Source organism: Leucopleurus acutus (genome assembly GCF_964270905.1).
Source record: "Leucopleurus acutus genome assembly, chromosome: 15".
NCBI lineage: Eukaryota > Metazoa > Chordata > Mammalia > Artiodactyla > Delphinidae > Leucopleurus > Leucopleurus acutus.
This window is the reverse complement of record NC_139157.1, coordinates 17,233,617-17,255,008: the sequence shown is the minus strand read 5'-3', so window position 1 is coordinate 17,255,008 and position 21,392 is coordinate 17,233,617. Positions and strand designations below refer to the sequence as shown.

At 43.2% G+C, this 21,392-nt stretch overlaps 1 pseudogene across 1 annotated transcript; it reads left to right on the top strand.

The window, feature by feature from the left end:
• Positions 1-2,218: 2,218 nt before the first annotated feature.
• Positions 2,219-3,235, top strand: LOC309972033 (large ribosomal subunit protein eL33-like; annotated as a pseudogene). The gene is made up of 2 exons: positions 2,219-2,520; positions 2,648-3,235. The product of its transcript is annotated as a large ribosomal subunit protein eL33-like (transcript).
• The last annotated feature ends 18,157 nt before the right edge of the window (positions 3,236-21,392 follow it).

The following is a 21,392-nucleotide window of genomic DNA, read 5'->3' as shown; positions in this document are numbered from 1 at the left end:
AGCGAACTCTTCATTGGCAATGGATATTTAAGAGTCTGGTTTTAGAACGACTAGCTACCTAGCAGGATTATTGTGAAGCTAGGATGAGATTTAATGAATTTCGGTCTCCCAGTCCAGCACATAGTGAACAGTCACTAGTATTTTGTTGAATGAATGCTGAATAATTCTGTTTTTTAAATTTATTTTATTCAAGTATAGTTGATTTAGAATGTTGTGTTAATTTCTGCTATATAGCAAGCAGTTCAGTTATACACATATTTACATTCTTTTTCATATTCTTTTCCATAATGGTTTATCACAGGATACTGAATATAGTTCCCCGTGCTACTCAGTAGGACCTTGTTGTTTATCCATTCTATATATAATAGTTTGCATCTGCTAATCCCAACCTCCCAGTCCATCCCTCCCCCACCCATCCCCTCTTGGCAACCACAAGTCTGTTCTCTATGTCTGTGAATCTGTTTCTGTTTTGTAGGTAAGTTCATTTGTGTCATACTTTAGATTTCATATATAAGTGATATCATATGGTATTTGTCTTTCTCTTTTTGACTTACTTCACTCAGTATGATAATCTCTAGGTCCATCCCTGTTGCTGCCAATGGCATTCTTTCGTTCTTTTTTAATGGCTGAGTAGTATTCCGTTCTATATATGTACCACATCTTCTTTATCCATTCATCTGTCGATGGACACTTAGGTTGCTTCCATGTCTTGGCTATCGTGAATAGTGCTGCTATGAACATAGGGGTGCATGTATCTTTTGAATTATATTTTTGTCTGGATATATGCCCAGGAGTGGGACTGCTGGATCATATGGTAATTCTATTTTTAGTTTTTTGAGGAACCTCCATACTGTTTTCCATAGCGGCTGCACCAATTTATATTCCCACCAACAGTGTGGAAGGGTTCCCTTTCCTCTGCACCTTCTCCAATGATGAATAATTCTGAACTCGTGAAGCCAAGCCAACTCAGCTACCCTCTCAGGTCCTAGCTGACACCTTAGCACGGGTTATTCCTCAGATTACATAAAAACAGCACTTCCTAGAAAGGGCAGAGCCCCAGGAAACAGAAATCTCAAGTTTCTGAAACTTGTTTTCTAACCTTTTGTGAAAGGGTAATGTAAGAGTTATGACTGCGTTGCTCTGAGAATTAAAGGATATCATGTTCATCCATTCATTCATTGGTTTGTTTAAAAAATATTGATTGTGTGTTTTCAATGCATCAAGTATTATTCTTGTGCTTGGGAGATGGATGTAGACAAGGCAGGTGAGGGCTCTACCTGCATGGAAATTATATTCTATCAAAGAGCTCCTGGTGTGTTACTCCTGCTGTCACAGCTGTCACCAAGCTCTGAACAACCCCTGGGGATGGGCAGCAAAGTGCCCTGGAAAGAGCAGTCAGCTTGGAAGTTAGACTGATGCCTCCTTGAATCCAGGCTCCACATCTTGTCAGCTGAGTTTCCTGGGAAAAGTTTCTGAGCCACAGTCTTTGTCTGTAAAATGGGTATAATAATGCCTACCTTGCAGGGATTCTGTGAAGATGAAATGAGACATATTGAGTGTAAAGTACACACAGTAGGTCCTCGGTAAATGGTAACCTTGTATTACCTTAATGAAGAAATAGATCAAAAGAGTGTCACAGAAGAAGGATATCTTGGGATAAGAAAATTTGATGGGCAGTTGTTCCTCTGAGCACATTCTACAAAAGAGATACCTTTTCAACCATTTTTGAGATAGACTGTTGATATGGAGCGTGTTGAAAGTGTGATAATAAGACATGGGAGAAGCATGATGTCTCGTTATACATACTACATTGCATTAACATACGTTCTTTGTCGCCACTCCCTCCTCAAATCGCAGTAAAATTGAAATAAGGAGGGAAATAAAATAAAACCACAAGAACAGCAATGATGGGGGGGTGGATAACAGAAATGAGAAATGCCAACAAAAGTTGGGAAGATTGAACACAGATTGAGGGAAACAGTAGCAACTGATGTGGAATATAACGGAGGCAACTGAAAATTAATTACATGGGGTGTGGGGTGTGGAGAACACCCACAGGAACAAGCGTATTGGAACCGAGAACCCTAAGAAGGTTCTGGGAAAGGAAGCCCCACAATGCAGGGCTTCCAATCTGATTTCTGGTGCCTCAGTCTTAAGTATAAACAAAGAATCATCAGATAACAGGAGAAAGCTGTGGATGTGAACGACAGCTAAACAGATGGGTGGGGAAAATGAACTCAAAGGTAGCAGAGACAATCTGAGGGACAGAATTGCATTGAAAATACACACTGAGGCTCTTTCAGCCATCTTGGAGCTTTTGGAAACCTGCTGGGAACAGGACTTCTAAAACGACATATATCTGGAAGCCTATGGTCCAAGGCCTTTTTTGCTGGCTAGAAGCGGGGTCCCTGGAACCAGAGGGAGCACACAGCTTTTCTGAAAATTGAAGGTGTACATGCTCAAGATGAAACTAAATTCTGTCTAGCCAAGAGATGTGCTTTTGTGTACAAAGCAAAGAACATAGTAACTTCTTTTTCGGCCGTGCCCCATGGGTTGCAAGATCTTAGTTCCCAGACCAGGGACTGAACCTGGGCCCTCAGCAGTGAAAGACAGAGTCCTAACCACTGGACCACCAAGGAATTTCCAGAACACAGTAACTCCTGGTGGGAAAACCCAACAAAACCAGAGTAGTCTGGGGAAAGATAACTCAAGCTCATGGAACCAGCGGCACCGTTGGTGCCAAATTCCAAAGCAACCTTCCTCCTAAGGCCATTGGACACAGAATCCGTGTGATGCTGTACCCTTCGAAGATTTAAACTTACTGAAAAGTGAATAAATAAAAGTATGGATTTGTTCTCTTGTATTTTTGTTTATGTGTATACATACATGCATATACACACTGAGTATGCTCAGTGAGGCAAGAGGAAGAAAAACTAATACAATTAAAAAAAAAGAATATTCTGAAAACAGAAAGAATTTTTAAGAGGCTTCGAAGATAAAGTTTAGGAAATCTGCCAGAACTAGATAGGAAATGGGACAGAGTCTAAGGAAATTAGATGATCAGTCCAATAGGTCAAATATCCAAATAATAAGTTCTGGAAAGAGAGAGCTGAAAAAACAAAATGGAAGAAATCAATGAAATAATAAACAAAAATTTCCCAGAAGTGAAAGAAGTTTCCTGATTAGAAAGACCCGCCTAACACCCAACATAGAGAATAAAGCACATCATTGTGAAATCTCAGAACACTAGGGATAAAGAGAAGACCCTAAAGGCTGCCAGAAAGCAAAAAGAAGGTCACATAAACCATCTGGAATCTGAATGGCATTGACTGCTCAACAGTAACCCTAAAAGCCAAGAACAGTCATTTCCAAATTCTGAGGTACAAATGACTTCTAACCTAGAAATGATCAAGTAGGGGGTGGACTTATAGCATATAAGGGGTCAAAATAGTTACATCGGGACTTCCCTGGTGCTGCAGTGGATAAGATCTTGTGCTCTCAATGCAGAGTACCCGAGTTCAATCCCTGGTCAGGGAACTAGATCCCACATGCATGCCGCAACTAAGAGTTCACATGCCACAACTAAGGAACCGGCGAGCCACAACTAAGGAGCCCTGGAGCTGCAACTAAGGAGCCCGCCTGCCACAGCTAAGACTGGGCACAACCAAATAAATAAATAAAAATAGTTACATCACTTACATCCCTTCTCAACAAGCTCTTAGAAGACTTGCTCCACTGAAATGAGGGAATAAGCAAAGCACAACCAACCCAGAATGGGGCTCCAGACAGAAAGATCAAAAAAATAAAGAAATGGAACTGACTGATATACCAATGGGTTCCATCATATTGCAGGGTGTTTTATATTCTGTCAGAAGATTTGGAGCAGAATAATGGACATATAGATAGAAAAGTAATAAAGAAGAAAACTCCAAGAAAGGAAAAATAATGAAAAGAAATATGGTTATAGTACACAATATGACACAGCTATGAACAATATTCATTCGGTCACAATAGTAGAAGCACTGAACATTAACAAAACCATAAATTAGAATATAAATGAGGTGGCCATGGCTGTGGACCACTCAGACTTCCTATCAAAGGACAACCTGCTTCAGGGGTATATCCCCGCCTTGGGAATCCACTGTTGTCTTCAGGGAAGGCTTGATCTCCTGGGTTCCCAGCCAGTGACTGAGCACAGCAGGGAGACAAGGGCCAGCCATTGCTGCCCAGTGCAAGACTTCTTCACTGGGCGGTTTTTAGTCTGGGTCTCAGCATCAGCCTGGCCTTGAATTTCTCAGAACTACCCTGCAGTCTAAGTATCTTCCTACCCAAACTTCCTTCCTTGCCCCTCTCCTCCATGGTGTCAGATCTGCCCGGGAACCACCGCTTTATCTCGTTCATTTCTAATTCTGCCTCGTTTTCTGCTTCTCAGAGGACCCGAGGTAACACAATCATTATATTGGGAGGATAAAAAAAGGGAAAATAAGGAGGGGTAGGGGAAGGAGGCAGGATGGAATGTTAAATCATCATCTTTCATATTAGGAAGTCAATTGATAATATCTGTATGTCTGTAGCGGGGGGAAAAGAATCTAAGAAATAGCAGGATAGGCACATAATTTAGAAAGATGACAATGCCAGCAACAAACAAATAAAATAACCAAAAGAGCTAAGAGTGGTCATGTCAGGGAAGGAGCAGGTGAAGAAGGGAACTCTGTGGGGGGGGGGGAAGAAGGGGAGTAAGGCCTTGAGTACTACTTCACTTAATAAATTTTGCTTATTAACCTCAGCCTGATATTATGATGATTAAAAAGCATGTATCTATACACATATCAAACATACATATATAAAACATCTTTAAATATATTCTAAAAATATGTAAATATATATCAAACATCTTTAAAGCATTTATAGTTTAAATAAATGTAAATATGTATTTAAAGTATGTTGAGGAATTCCCTGGCGGTCCAGTGGTTAGGACTCTGCGCTTCCACTGCAAGGGGCACGGGTTCGACCCCTGGTCAGGGAACTAAGATTCCACATGGCCAAAAATAAAATAAGATAAATAAAGTATATAAATATATAGATAATAAATATACATAATATATATATTTTTAACATCTGATCAAGATTGTGGTAAGGAGCCCCAGGCGGTGCCTTTTGCATTTTTACCCTCTCCTCCATCTATAATATGTCCAGCCCTCTCCCCAGCTGCAGCCTCTGCTTCTAAGCATAACTCATTTCTCTGCGGTGAGGACACACCTAGAGATGTATCCAGGGGGCAGGGAAGGACACTCACGTATCCCTGGAAGGAAACCTGAAGAGACTCAACCAGCTGCTTCGCAGCTCTCTCTGGGGACCCCGCTCCACAAGGCTTATCGTTTGACTGCAGCTCAGCCCAGGTTTATTTCTTCCTTCTTCTGAGCCGTCCGCAGCTGGTTAAACTAGCCAGACACTTTCCTCTGGGGTGAATGACTGAACTGAAGAAGGAGGAGGGGGCCATGAAGAAGAGAGGATCCCAGAGCAGCTCGCACTCCCTCCCGCGCCCACTCTCCACCTGCCAGCTGTGACTGCTGCCCTGCGGCCACCTGGGCCCTGAGACAGCTGCCTCAGAGGCCCTGGACTCCTGCCACATACCTTCCTCCCGTGGCACGCAGGCCAGGTGGAATGTGGGCAGGGACACTGTGGGGAGGCGAGGGTGTATGTGTGTGTGTGTGTGTGTACACGCCAGAGAAACCTCACACCCTTACCTCACACGACCATAGTTCTTCCCTACTTGGTCAGAAGCATGTGCATCTACCTGGGTCTCCTACTGGGCTTTCCTCATCTCCATCTAGTCTTGGAATAGATGACACAAAACAGGAGACACTGAATTGTTTGGGGACCAGGAGCTCCAGAAGGCCCGTCCATAACCCTGTGAGTTATTCTGTCGGCAGGAACACATTATCTAGGCTAAGGAACAAAAGTCATCCCAATTGCCAATACAGGAACATATCAGAAGATTTTTGATGACAAGAACCAATAAGCAGATAATTTTTTAGTTTTATTTTTTCCATTTTGTAAAAGTAATACATACTGGGAGTTCCCTGGTGGCCTAGTGGTTAGGACTCTGTGCTTTCACTGCTGTGGCCCATGTTCAGTCCCTGGTCGGGGAACTGAGATCCCACAGGCTGTGCAGCGTGGCCAAAAAAAAAAATGAAATAAAAGTAATTTATACTCAGTTGCATAAAATTAGAACTTAGAAACAAGTCCAAAGGGCCACAGTTGTACAACACAAAGGTGCCCACTATTTGCCTTGTTCTTTCAAGTCTTTTTCTTTCAGTCTCTTCCAGAGCTCTGAAATCTTATTTTATGCGTGATTTCATATTCTGATTTTCCACTTAAAATTTCATCAAATGTGTTTCCTTATACCGTTAAAAACACTTCGTAAGCATCTTTTTTTTGAAGTATATATAATATTCCAGCTCACAGATGCAGCATAATTTGCCCAATCATTCTTCTTTGTTAGGCTTTTAAAATTATTTCAAGATTTTTAAATTAGAAATAACGTTGTGATGAACCTTTGGCATATAAATCTTTGCCCTCATTTCAGATTATTTCCTCACAATAGATTCCCAGAAATGGAGCTGCTCAGTCAAGTGGTATGAACATTTTTAAGGCCAAGTAAATCTTTTTTCAGGCTGACTGTGAAAAAGATTGTTTAATATTTAATAATATTCACATTTTTCAGATGAAAACATACAAACCATTAAGTCCATACCCATGGTCCAGCTTAAGAAGGCATAAAACTTATACATCTAAAGGCACTCTGTACTTCTCACCTCTCACATGCCCTCCCTCACCTACAAACGTAGCCATTATTCTGAATTTGTATTCTCACAGACTTTTTTTTCTAAATAGATTTATTTATTTTTGGCTGCGTTGGGTCTTCGTTGCTGCACGCCAGCTTGCTCTAGTTGCGGCGAGCGGGGGCTACTCCAAATTGCAACGCGCGGGCTTCTCATTGTGGTGGCTTCTCTTGTTGCAGAGTACGGGCTCTAGGCGCGTGGGCTTCAGCAGCTGTGGCACACGGGCTCAGTAGTTGTGGCTCACAGTCTCTAGAGTGCAGGCTCAGTAGTTGTGGTGCACGGGCTTAGTTGCTCCGCGGCATGTGGGATCTTCCCGGACCAGGGCTCGAACCCATGTGCCCTGCATTGGCAGGCAGATTCTTAACCATTACGCCACCAGGGAAGTCCCTCACAGACTTTTTAAGCAACAGAACTTCAAGAATATAGGGTCAGGAATTCCCTGGCAGTCCAGCAGTTAGGTCTCTGCGCTTCCACTGCAGGGGGCATGGGTTCGATCCCTGGTCAGGGAACTAAGATGCCGCAAGCCGTATGGTGAGGCCAAACCAACAAAAAGAACTCAGGTCACTTAGCATCTTTTACAGATATAGAAATAAAAGGTGTTTTTTTTAAAAAAAAAAAGAATATAGGGTCTTTTGGTTAGAGAATAAGAGAGGATAAGAGAGAGGGGTAAGGACACAGGGAGGGAGAGGGAGAGATTGACTTGTTTGGCCTTGAAACATAATATGCTGGAGTAATTGTCTAAGGAAGTAGTTAGGAGGTAAAATTCAAGCAGCTCGGTACCCAATCCATACTGTACTTATGGGGTGCCCACAGGAGCAGGAACGTACGTGCACCGGAACATACGTGATGCCACCTCCTTCTCCCGCTCCGGCCCTTCTCCCCTCTCCCCTCACGCCCTCATGGGAATCCCACACAGTTGTTGAACCAGTAGGTAAGATCTGAAGTGGGACTGCCTGCATTTGAATCCAGCCTCCAACACCTGCCATCTGTGGCCTTAGAAAAGTTGCCTCCCCATTTCCAAAGTCCCCTTTTTTACCTGGAAAATGAGGATGAAGCTAACACTATCCACCTGCTACAGTTGTGACATGGGCTAAAGGAGATAAGCACCTAGCACCCTACCATGTTTCTATTACTTTACATTGTGGCCTCTGGGTGTTTGCGGGGCCAAGAAAAGCCATTTCACAGGGTGGGAGCCAGAGGACCCTTGACAAGGTTTGGCTGAGGACGTGGTATGACATTACATTTGTTTTTCAAAAAGCCATGAGACGCTATATATTTTTCTCTTTTCCACTATTTTCCTTAAGTTCCAAGATGCCTGAGTAGGGCTTCCTATGGTAATTCTGGTAGAAGTATTTCCCCCTTTCTCTACTTTTCAAGTGAAGAAACGGTCTAAGCATGAATCACACCTGCAACCCTGAACTTACTTTTCCTATGTTCTAACCAATCGAGCCAAGAGGCTCCAGTGGTTTTCAGTCCAAACACACCTACGATGTCTGGATTACAGGTTTGTGACCTATGATAGGCAGGTGCCTCAGATGCTTGCTCTGTTACCTGAACCTCTGGTTGTTTATATGGGTTAGAGATGGAAGGGATTGTATGGGGTAAGGATTGAAGTTTAGCGCCAGCTAAATTTAGGAATAATCCAGTGATAGTCAGTGGTTGTTAACTTTCTTACATCATGAACAGCTTTTAAAATATGATTCTTTCCTAAAGGATGTGTTCTTTCTCTTTAAAAAAGCACATATGCACATTCACATAAAATGTTTACAAACAAGGGAGTTGAGATCTCCCTGAAGCTAATTCATGGATTCTCCAGTAAGAAAATCTGATCTTATTAGGAAACTAAGACCCAGAGAGAGAGGTCCAGAGACTTGCCCCCAGTCACACAAATATTTATCAGCAGAAGCAGAACTGCAGCCCAGGTGTCCCATCGGCCAGTCTGCTGACCCACCCTGCCTTCCCTCCACGTGCTGCCCCAGGAGTCAGCAGGGGAAGCCTAGAGGGTCAGATTTCAGGGCTGGGGCGCGAGTAGAGGTGCTGTTCTCACTCTGAGTCTCTGATGCCATCAGGATGCGGCTGAAGATCTAGAATGCACTTTTTTTTCCTCAAGATGCCTCTGCAACACTCAAAACAATACCCTAGGAAGGCTGTTCCTAATGGCTTCTTAAGCATCTGTAGGGTGATGGTGGGGTGCCAGTGTGATCCACTGTGGCCCTTCCTCCACCACCAAGACCCACAGTGTGGCCTGGGTCAATGGCTCCTGAAGCCCTAGAAAATTAGGGATTTCAGGAACAAATATTTAGAATCTGGTGGTCTGTTACCATCAAGCATTCTACTCTGCCTCCGTTGGTGTCCAGTGGCCCCTGCTTTCCTTCTGAGTGTGTTTCAGGTCTTTTCCAGGCTCCTTTGGGGGTGTGCACGCCCCCTGCCACCATGGGCACGGTCTCCCCTCCTACCCTTTGCAGTGGCCCAATAACCTTCACCAGAGACAGCAGCTTACTATTGACAAGTTGTTCCCTTAATCCTGTATGAAATCTATGTTAATGCTTTCCTTGAATGTCTATATTTAAAACTATTTTATCTTGGATTTATTTTCCAAGCAGAATGCTCCTTCATTTCCTGCTTTGTATGCACATGTGCATGTAATGAGTGTGTGTGTGTGTGTGTGTGTTTATTCCTCTGTTGTTTGCAACACCCCCCAGTTGGGGATCATTTGTAAATTCAGTTAATGAGCATTTAACACATTCCCTTTGATGAAGCTGTTAAATCTGGTCCCCACACTGGCATCACACCAGACACTTCCCCCTCTCCCAAGCCATTTGTGTTTACCTATTCTCAACTACTTAGTTATGGTTCCTTGTTTGTTGGCACAATATCAAACTAACCTTTTGTCCTGTCTGGGACACGGAGAGCTTCAGTTTTGTGAGAAAATGATTAAATCTGTATTCAAAGCAAATTTACTTTACTAGTGGGCTTTCATTTTCACCAAGCAAAATAGACTGTAGGCAGAACAAACATTCCAGGGTCACCCACACCGGGCATGTGGCAGCGACACATCAGCTATAGCTGTGGGCTTTTGCAAGAACACATACCAAACTCAAAACGTGGGCTCCAGCTGTCAGAGAGTTTTCCTGGATTTAATTATAACTTGATCTCTGAAGAGGGCACGTGTGTCAAGTGTGCTTTTTAATCACTTTGAGAAAGCTGAGTAAGTGACAGGGCAGCCCTGGGATGTGCCTGTGAGATGAGCATCCCTGCAGCAGAGGATCATGGGAGTCATGCTCAAGCCTGTCCCAGTCCCAGAAACACAGTCTTCTAGGTTAGAGATGTAAAAAGAAACAACACACAGGTGTCTTCAAATTGACTATTTAAAACTCAGTATAATTAAAAATACAAAAACCATGGGAAGGGATTGAACTACATATTCATCTTCACATGAAACAAGAACAACCTCCCAGCTTAGAAAAATGCCCCCACTGCTTTATTTCTTACCTGCCACGGGTGTGTGCCTCAAGAATGATCGTTTAGTTCTGTAATTTCCTACCTCTCGGCAAATTCCACGCCAATCCTAGAGCTGACACAGACATACACAGGATAAACACACACACACACACACACACACACACACACACACACACACACACACACACACACACACACACACACACACACACACCTGGTCGAACCATCAGAAAAATGTCCTGGTAGCAATCAGATTATGATTTCTCACCTGGTTCTCAGCACCTGGCCCCAGAGTCTATGCTTCTAAATGCCAACATACATGTTGCCCAAATCATTTACATCCAAGCCTGGCTACCTAACAAAGACCAGAGAAATTTCTCAGAGATTTCACCTTCCAGCCTTTAGGGTAGCAGAGAGGCAGTTAACTGGAAGTGGCCAGATCTCCCACAGTGTGCACCTTTTCCATTTTACTGTGCAAAACAAACAGATACTAGGTCAGTTTCAATGGACTATTTGGGTTAATTATGTCAGGTCACCTGATATAATCCATAATCTGAGAAGCATTTTATACTTTGAGCTAATAGCAGGCAGGGAAGGAGGAGGGAGGGAACCGCTGGTGTTGACCCAGGGAGAAGGTGGAGTCAGTGGCGGGGCAGCCCTATGGTGGATGACTAACGTTGTGCAAACACAGCCATCTGGCCATCCGTGTGTAAAGGTGTGATCCTACCCGATCCTACCTGATTTCAAATGCCTCACAGTCTCAAGCTTAGAGCCCTTAACCTGATTTTTGTTGCTGTTTTCCTTTCCTGTTGATTTGAGGGTAAAAGGAAGTGAAATGGTTAGAGGGAGGGGCCCCCCTCCACAGGAGTCTCCAGGCCTGTCTGATGCATCTGTCTGGATGGGGCCCCCATGGAGGTCCTCACAGTAGCTAGTGGTAGCCTTTGCCATTGTCCAGAGTAAACTTAAAGAGAAGGCTTTCAGGCAAATGTTTCTTTTTAAGCTGATTAGCCTCAGAGACATAGATAATTGTTACTGATAAAGCCATTGGATTCGGAGAACAACTGAAAATAGGAACATAGAAACAAGTGTAATGAGTATTGCACATGGGGAAATAGGAGTTGGAGATGCTACTTCCTTTAATATATAACCAGAGGGTGATTTGATTTCTGTCCTGCCTGCATACATGTGTTGTGTAGCAACTCTGAATGCAAATAATAATCATGAATTCTGTGAGCAAAGTCTAAGTTTCAGTGCATGTTCATTTTTATCTATGATTACAACCAACACCCTTAGCTTTTTGTCTTTGATGCCCAGATATATGGTAAGAATTTCCCTTCTCTCTCCAAGTTAAGAATTGGGAATTAAATTTAAAATTACTATTATAGATTTCAATATGTTGTACCAAAGAGATGAAAAGGCATCTTGTCCTCCAGACTGCCGTTTTCTTTACACAATCCTACCCCCTACCATTCCTGACATTTTCCTGTCATTATACTTGACCAGAATATTAGTATTTTTGATAAGAGCCCAGGATAATTAGGACACCATTTTGTAGTGTTGATTCTCTTTATTGGTGCTTTTAGAATATCATTGGGCCCATGCTGAAGTTCTTTGAAATATTTCTCACGTGCAAGAGTGAATATCATAAAAACGCTTGGACTGTGGTGTCACATTACTGTGGACTGTGGTCCTCACATTACTAACCCCTACTGGGAAATCTTCAGAATATCTTCAAGTGATGGTCTAACCCATGTGGTCAGGTCTGGGAGCCAGGTCACTGGGAGGATCAGCCTCCCAGACACTCATTCGTTCACTGAAAGTACAATTAAGATGGTGTCACACTGAGGGGAACACAGTGTACCAGTTTTCAGTGTCTTTTAAATATTGAATAAACCTGAATTTCTGAAATGTAAGGGCCTTCAGGGGTATCAAAGCTTTCTCTTTACTTTTCTGGAATAAAGTTCAAGTTTGTTTAAGTCCTGTTTAGCAAAACGCAGATTATATCAGAGAAGGGGGAGAAAAGCTGAACTTTACTAAGGCATGCCAAGGCTCTGGATATGGCTGAGCGCCAGTGAATTTCTCCTGTGACATGTTTTATCTTGCATTCTTCTCACTAGTTTGAATTATGACCTAACTGGGCCAAGATTGTCCAGGCTATAGAGACTTCCCAACTAAGAGCAAATACTAAACTTGGAAAGTTCCATTCTCATTCAATAAAGTAAGAAGCTTTAAAAGCAAAGAGATCAATAGTAAAAACATGCTATTATAGAATTTCCACTAAGGTCAGTCTTGTGGCCACTGCTTGCGTTGGATCAACTGAGTTGACATTGACAAATTTGGGAAGTGAGTTTTGACTCTCTTCTCTCTTTAATCATCTACAGTTCTTCTTTCTTTTCTCTTCTAATGGCATTTCTTTCCCTGTTCTTTTCTTTTCCCTGTTCTCTTTCCTTATCAAAACAAGACATGATAAGATATTTTCATTTCTACCTTGGCTGCAACACATTCATACCTCTGTATTGCCTTTCCCAGGGCATTGGCGCTTAAATCTGTTTTCCCTGTTTTTAGAATAAAGGGTTGTCCATGATTAAAGACATTTCAGATAACAGCATGCAGTATAGGGAGATGTTTTAAAGGACAGAAAAGTAAAACTTTTGTTCATTTTAAGGTCTTGAAAGACCTACTTAATAGGTAGAATAGGTCACTGAGATCGTATCTACTCCCATTTCTTCTACTTACCTTAATCCTCATACTTCCTCTTCTCTGAGCCAACTCTCTGAGATACGGGGGCTCAGAGGCCACTTTACCTGTGCTCTCTCTGCCCTCTGTTTCACCAGCTAGAGTGGACCTCTGTAATTTCTATAATCTGCCCAACTCTGAAATCCCTTTTCTGATAACAGCATCCAATTTTCCTTTGCAGCCCACTATTGCCCACTATCTGTCTACGTGGTCTAGTGGGATTGAATCCACCTCCAGATCTAAAGTTTCTCCTGTGATGGAGGCCTAGCCATTCACGAGAGCCCACGGCCACTCTGTTTAGTTCAGGTAAGGGCCAGGCAAATCACAGTTGATCTCAGGAATTTTGCTGGAACTACTGAAAAAAGAGGTGCTTTTTTCCTCCTGTTTCTGAGATGGTTGATTTAAGCCTGGAGCTGCTGATGGCCATCTTCCCACCATGAAGATATGCCTGCCTAAGATTAAATCAACACAGAGAAAAGCAAAGCTTAGGGAAAGAGAAACACAGATCCCTAAAGATATTCCTCAGCCCTGGAATCTACCCCTGATATTTCAGTTATGGGATCCAATAAGTTCCCCTTGGTTTCAACCAATAGGAATAGGGTCACTGGCAGCATGGAAATCCCACACTCAGCCAGCAGCCCAGGCCTAAAACTTTCTTTTGCCTTCCTGTGTCTGTCTCATCCTCTTTCACATTAAACCCAGCCTCACTCTCATCCACAACAGTGAAGCCCAGAGATTAGTCACTTCAAGCCTTCAGCATCCAGGACACCCAAGGAGACAGAAAAGTACAGCTCTAGCAGCTGCTGAAGGAACGTGAGTCTGGGAGAAGCACAGCAGGAGGAGAGGTACAAGGGGCATTCCTACAACCCACGAAGCAATTATCCTAGGCTAGGGTTGGGGAAGGAGGGGACAAGGAAATCCTAACTATTGAGGGAAGGGGTGCAAGACCCACACCTTGCTGGTCAGTGCACCTGCTGATGATGGTGGTGGTGGTGGTGGTGGAATCTGGGAACACAGGTCCACACTGACACCCTTCATAGATCTTACACAACTAAATGTGATCAGAAAATAAAAACCTAAAAATCTATGCACAGTCAAACCAATTACAATTATTTACGTGGAACGCATCCCATTTGTGCCTAATTACTATGAAACATAATAATGATTATGTACTTCATTAAGTATGTGTCAGATTAATTTAATTTCTTAGATTTTATTTGATGGCATCTATAAACATGATACATTCATGCTCTGGGTTCCCAGTTTGTTTGTAACACGTACAAATCGGTCATCTGCCTACAACTTCAAAAACGTATAATGCCGAAGTATTTCTATCAATACTTGAGGAAATGAGGGACCAGAGATTGGTAAATAAGTGGCACTGTTCCTACAGTTTCCCTATCAACAGGGAGGCATCACCATCATATCTTGGACAGTTACAGCCCAATGAAGATCAGGTGGTGGAAAAGTTGCCCATATCTGTTTTAGGCAAAATCACTTCAAAAGGAATAATATCAGGAAGAGCTTTAAAAAGGTGAGAGGTTGGGGAATTCTGATGGTCCTGTGGTTAGGACTCGGCGCTTTCACTGCCGGGCCTGGGTTCAATCCCTGGTCAGGGAAGTGAAATCCCGCAAGCTGTGAGGCACGGCCAAAAAAAGAAGAGAGGTTAATGCAGAGATGAGGCTGTGTGGTAGAGGGAAAAGTGCATGGGGGTAGAGTGAGGCAGACCTGCCTTCACGCAGCCTCTCTGAGCCTCAGTGTTCAGATCTGTAAAATGGGAAAAGTGCATGGGGGTAGAGGGAGGCAGACCTGCCTTCATGCAGCCTCTCTGAGCCTCAGTGTTCAGATCTGTAAAATGGGAAAAGTGCATGGGGGTAGAGGGAGGCAGACCTGCCTTCACACAGCCTCTCTGAGCCTCTGTGTTCAGATCTGTAAAATGGGAGTCATATATCCTACCTCACTGAATTGATGTAAGGATCACATGAGAAGATGCAGGACTGTCCAATAAATGCTAGCTATTATCATCTTCAGAAAAACGTGGAATTCAGCATGAAGGGAGCCTTCAGTGAGCAAGACCATCTGATTCTCTCTGGCTGAATAGAATTTATAGGAAAACTGATTCACTGCATAAATATGAGCCCGAAACTCCTATATTAGTTTAAACTTATGAAGTTATGTTTATAGGTCAAAAAATGGTCCAGTATTGGCAGTTTCACGTGGTTCAATCTAATGTGAGTAACGGAAATTACTTCCTCCCATCTGTCCATCCTCAGTGCCTCCAAATTGTGAGAGCCATTCACCCATCTGATGAGGCAGACCAAGCTTTCTCCAAGAATGCTAAGCAAAGCCAGCTCTCAGGAGAAAACCAAGAGAGATGGAGGGACAGGCAAGATGTGACTGATCTATTAAGTAGTGAAACGCTCTTTGAAATCAAATGAAAGCCAGAAATAAGGGCTGAGGTTAAGAAAGCCACAGCTTGGGGCATAAGATAGTTATTGTTATCTTTGTTATTGCTGGTCTCCTGGAGGCATTTGAACACTCGGTATAAGGAAAAGAACTGAAAAATCCAGACATGGCAAAGAAGAAGAGTTTAGAACCAAGAAAAATAGATACTAAGATTTAAAAGAATTTAGTTAAGTTCCTCCTGAAAAAGAGCAGCTGGCATCTTTAACACTGGTAGCAAGATCAGGCAGAAAAAAGAAAGAAAGAAAGAAAGAAAGAATATGGAACAGGAAGGAAATACCTTTGTAAAATGTACTTAATGAAGTGTTTTTAAGTGTTACTTGAGATTAGAAAGTAGACAGAACTGTCTTCTGTGTTGATCTTTTCATAGAATCATGCAGCTGGAAGACATAGTTTAGTCTTATTTCCTGCCTTGGGAAGCTATATAACTAAGCCATCCAATGTGAATGCTTATCCAATTCATTTTTTTTCAAGGTTTTAAACCACACCCTGCCTTGAGTTCTGAGCTTGCCTGTCACCCACCACTGGCAGAGGGTGACACCCATCTCCCCCAGGCCCCAACCCTGCTTCATCCTGGGATATGGACTAATACAACCTTCCACAGAAACTGGATTTTCTTTGGTGCATGGATATTATTACAGATACTAGCAATACTCGGCCTTCCATCACTCCTGAGTGTGTTGGCCTATGGGCTGTACGACTCAGACACAAGCTCCGCACCTGGAAAAGAGCTGTGAAGGACATTCTGCTCAAATGTTGAGTCTCACGGGAGCTCAGTCACTGAGGACGTGGCTCAATCAGGGCAGAGCAACAAAAGCAAATGATATGTGAATTCCATCAATCATAGACTCTATGCCAGGCTCTAAAAGGTCCACTTAAATCAACAGGAGCCCAGAGAGGGGAATCACATCTACCATGATCTATAATGGTCTGGAAGGGCTCACTAAACCTGGATGTAGGTCCCTACAGAGTGGCCACAGAGCACCTTGCAAACCCGAGATGATCCAAACCTTATGGGTGGTCAGTGGTGCTGGCAATGACCCTCCAGATGTGCTCAGAACCAGATCACCCCTGGACTAGCGGGAAGCAAAGAAACTGCCCTTTGTCTCCTCGGGTGTGGCTCCTTGCCTGCAACAAGTCAGCAGCCTAGGAAACATCCCCAGTGGGGTTACAATTCTGTCGATAAATGCCTGGTTCGAGGAAGTGGCCTTGAACTGTTTGCTTTTCTTCCCTTTGGAATGCAGGTGCACAGATTGTCTTGCAAGGGCTTCAGGGAAGTCTTGGTATTCCACTTGCTGCACCTGGACCCTGGGCAGCGCTGTGGATGGGTGCTTTCCCCTGTACCTGGCACCCTTGCCCTTCTCCGCAGCTGCTCCCTCCCAGGCGGCGAGGGCAGGTAGATGCTGGAGACCCAGAGCCAGCGAGTCCTGGATGGGGAGGGGGTTTGAGAAATGTCATTTATGCCACTAGTGCTAGGCTCTAAATTTTCTATAATCTGCATGCACCCTGTAGCCTGTCCAAAAGGCAAAGTGAGTTAGAATCCTGGGGGAAGCCATCAGCTAGAGGCTTCCCACAGGTCACAAAACACTGTGTTTTGCCATCTGGGCTGTCACATGGCCCCTACCTTAGTTCAACCATGCCAGTTATCCTGAGAGAAGGAAAAGGAAAGGTTCTATTCCTTTATCAGAACTTAGGGAGTATTTGCTCTTCTCATACACTCGGAGAGCATTAAGATTCATCTGGGAGCAAAAGAAACCTGAGAAAGAGTCATTGGCCTAGTTTGGGCGGCTGAATGTTTCACGGGAAATCTTGGAATTGCAGTTGGACCCTTGCCACAATTCTGGGGAGACCAAGGGGAATGTGTTCTCTGAATAGCATGACGTGTGTATGCCTGCCACACCTGGGCTGGCCCCATCAAAGAAGGATGCTTGCGAAGCGCTGGGCACTCCCATGTTTCTGGAGTGGCCCACTTAGGTTCTGCACAGAGAAATCCAGTTCTGTGGCCAATGAATTCCTTTGCAGATGTGGTTTTGGCCACAAGAGAAGGCAGACAAGAATACAAATGAGGCCACAGAGCCAGGAAACTGTCACACGGTTGGCGACCAAATGGAGACCAGTGGCAGAATCCAGGAATAGTTGAGAATACGTTCTTCACGGTCAGAATTGTACAAATCCTAGGTTCTTCCCTTCCTACTAAGGCCCTGGACAAACTACCCAACTGCTCTGTAGGGATGGGTGATAGATCCTTTCTCACGGGGATGAAGTTCGAATAGGGATGATGGTAATAGGTCCTTTCTCACCAACATGTAGGAAGATTAAATAACATTTGGTAAAACATTTACCTAGAATCCAGCCTAGAACATAACTAAGTACTTGATGCATGGTGGCTGCTGTTAGTTTTATTCTTACACAGAAAGGACTGCACACACTAATGCCCCAGGTTTTAAATAATACTTCATAAATGTCAGTGCGGCGCTGTGAACCTCAGCTTGTCTGATCAAATCCCAAGCCCTCACTCATAATGGAGAAAGAGCGTGGGGCAAAAAAAAACATGGCTTGAAAATTTTCACTGCCCTTCTATCTTATTGGGTGGAAAATCACCTGGAAAAAGCACCAGATTTTTTCTGAAGTGGTTCAGCACCTCAGTAGTTTCTAGCCTCAACTCTCTGTGCTACACATTGACATTTACCTTTTCCAAAGAATGGGAGGTAAAACCCACTACCACAGCCATTGTACTAAAATGCGTCGAATCTGGTTCCCACTTTTGAAAGAGGCAAAGGAGAATTTCATGAATGCTTAGTAAGTCCTTTCTGTTAATAAGACATTTACACACGCGTGTGCGCACACGCGCGTGCGCGCGCGCGCACACACACACACACACACAGTGTTGACTTTGCTTTGCTTGTGAGTAAATTCTAATCTACTGTCCCTGTTTCAGTAACATCACAAGAGAGCATTTTGGATCTGGAAAGGTCTGAGACTGTGTCTAATCCAGTGTCTTCACTTTATAGATGAGCAAACAGAGGCCCAGGATAATGAACTAAATGAGCCCCAGGTGTCCTGCTATCCACTTTAAAGGTGGCTTAAATGTAGCTTTGGGGGAAAGTAATGAGTTTTGATGCCTCAGTGGGGTGGGCAGGCTCATTACAGGGGCGCCTTGAACCCTTAGAGAAAGGAGCTCTCAGCACACATGTGTGCGCACTTACACACACACACACACACACACACACACACACACACACACAGACTCCTTGCTCCCAATTTTGCTTTGTCCTCAAATTTCAGAGAAGGAGCTGAAGTAAACACATCAACAATCAAGGCATTTTTTGAGCAGAATAGATCCATTATTCTTTGGGTGAGCAGATTCCAGATTCTGATTTCTGTTCTTAACTCAGCTTCTTCTCCCTTGGAGAGAGAGAGAGAGAAATGGAGAAAAACCGCAACAAACAATATTATTCCTAACAAGAACTCTTTCACCTTCTTTCTGAGTACTGATGAAAGGCAGCCACCCCACAGGGTAGAGAGGCATTTCCTCAGTGGCCTGTGGTACATTTAGATTAAGCTGATGGTCAGCGCCACGGTGGAGGCACGCAGAAGTGCACTCTCCCCTCATCTGAAGAAGTGCAGGTGCTTGAAGAAGAGTATGAAATTGTTCCCAGCATGCCTTTCTCCCTCAGACTCCAGCCCAGGTGAGGGCTGCGTGATGACAGCAGTGCTTCACCTGCTGGGCAGAGCCAACTCTGGATTGCCCACACCTTGCCCCACAGTGCAATTTCTCCATCCGACATTCTGACAGGCTATGTTCCATCCTCAGCACTAGAGCAATGGAGACTAGGACACCGTACAGTTCTGGTAATTTCCCTGTAAGTGCTGGGAAGCCAACTGCTTAGTGTTCTTCCAAACAATGAAATTTAAAGTTCCATATTATTCTAATACCACTTATATGTATTGACTTTATTAAGCCATTTCTAGTTACCATTAAAACTTATTGAAAATTCTTGTTACATTAAAGGAGAGAATACTTGTTAGAAAGCAAATTTCTATGGATATTTGCATATTCTTAAATACATTCTTCTTATATGAGTAATAGTGATGTTTACTTAGCATTTACTATGTTCCTTGGCCCAGTATTTCATGTGATTCTATGAGCCACATGATATTCATAGCCCCATTTTATAGATGAGAAAACTGAGGCTCAGGGGGCTTGAATTATTGACCCAAGGATGATCAGCTTAGAATACTGCTCTGTCGGAAATACCCTGGCAGTCCAGATGTTGGGACTGCACAGTCTCACTGCTGAGGGCCCAGGTTCAATCCCTGGTCAGGGAACTAAGATCCCACAAGCCGCATGCCTCGGCCAAAAAAAAAAAAGAAAAAAAAGAAAAGCGTGCTGCTCTGTCAAGCTGTAAAGGTAGCACACTGGGACCTACAGAGCCTGGGTATCCAGAGTTCTGTACATACAGTGTTCATTGCTCATTTAGTGGCAGTTTGGAGGAAGGAGGCCAGGGCAAGGGAAAGAAGTGTGCTGAGGACAGGAGTCACCGCATGGAGGCTCTGACTGCCTCTTGTTTAAAGGATTTGGAAAATTTAGCAAAATATTGAAGGCACATTTTTATACTTGTGAAGGCAAAGGTCAAGAGTCAAAGGTGTGCAGCTGTGGAGGGTTAACCTCTGTGTGAGGTTAAGCTAAGGGAAGAAAGGTCTTTAGAGAAGAGAATTTCTTTGTTGCTGAATTCTAACATTTTCATGTGGCCAGCGCTGCTCCTCCAAAAGCAGGAAGAAACTTCTGTTGGTTTTTTGTCTTTTTTTTTTTTAATTTTATTTGATTTATTTATTTTTACACAGCAGGTTCTTATTAGTTATCTATGTTATACGTATTAGTGTATATATGTCAGTCTCCCAATTCATCCCACTGCCCACTCCCACTGTCCCCCGTTGGTGTCCATACATTTGTTCTCTACATCTGTGTCTATTTCTGCCCTGCAAACCGGTTCATCTGTACCATTTTTCTAGATTCCACATATATGTGTTAATATATGATATTTGTTTTTCTCTTTCTGACTTACTTCACTCTGTATGACAGTCTCTAGGTCCATCCGGAAAAGCATACCGATAAGGGCCTGTAACGTGTAATAGGATTCATTCATCATAGAGGGTAGGACTCTGGGTCCGGGTGTAGCACTGCCCCACGGAGCCGCTGCTGACCTCAGGGAACTACAAAGGAGAGGCCCCGTGGAGAGTCACACCACTGCCGTCACTCGGGAAGCCATTTTCTTCCTTAGTTTGTTTATTTTTCTGAGAAAAGATAATGATAAGACAGTCAGTTATGGATTTATTTATTAAGCAACTTGTATTTGATTGTGACAACAGTTTAAGATGAGAGCACTGATATTTACTTTGAGCTAGGGGTGTCAAATTTAGCAGGAAAAAAATACAGGATGTCCAGTTAAATTTGAACTTCAGATAGACAATAATTTTTTCGTACACATATGCCCCATGCGATATTTATATTTTTGTACCAATTATTGTGCAATTATTTGTATTTTATCTGGTAACCCTATTGAAACATCAATGTAACACAGCAGCACTACCTTCGGTAAAAATTAGTGCATGGCTATAACTTACAAGTTTTAAGGGAAATAGCATTCATTAAAAGAAAATACAATGAATTGCTGACTTGAAAAAAGTTTTACCATAATTTCTTACTTGGCAATTTCCCACTTTAAGTCTATAAATTTGCTCTCAGAGAACCAACAGATAATCATATTTTCTCTCAAGTCAAGACATCATTACGTTATTCATAAATAAAGCATACAGGACATTTTGCAAGCATTTAAAATACTTTGTAGATAAATGTTTGTGTGTTAAAGGAGGGAATTCATTCAA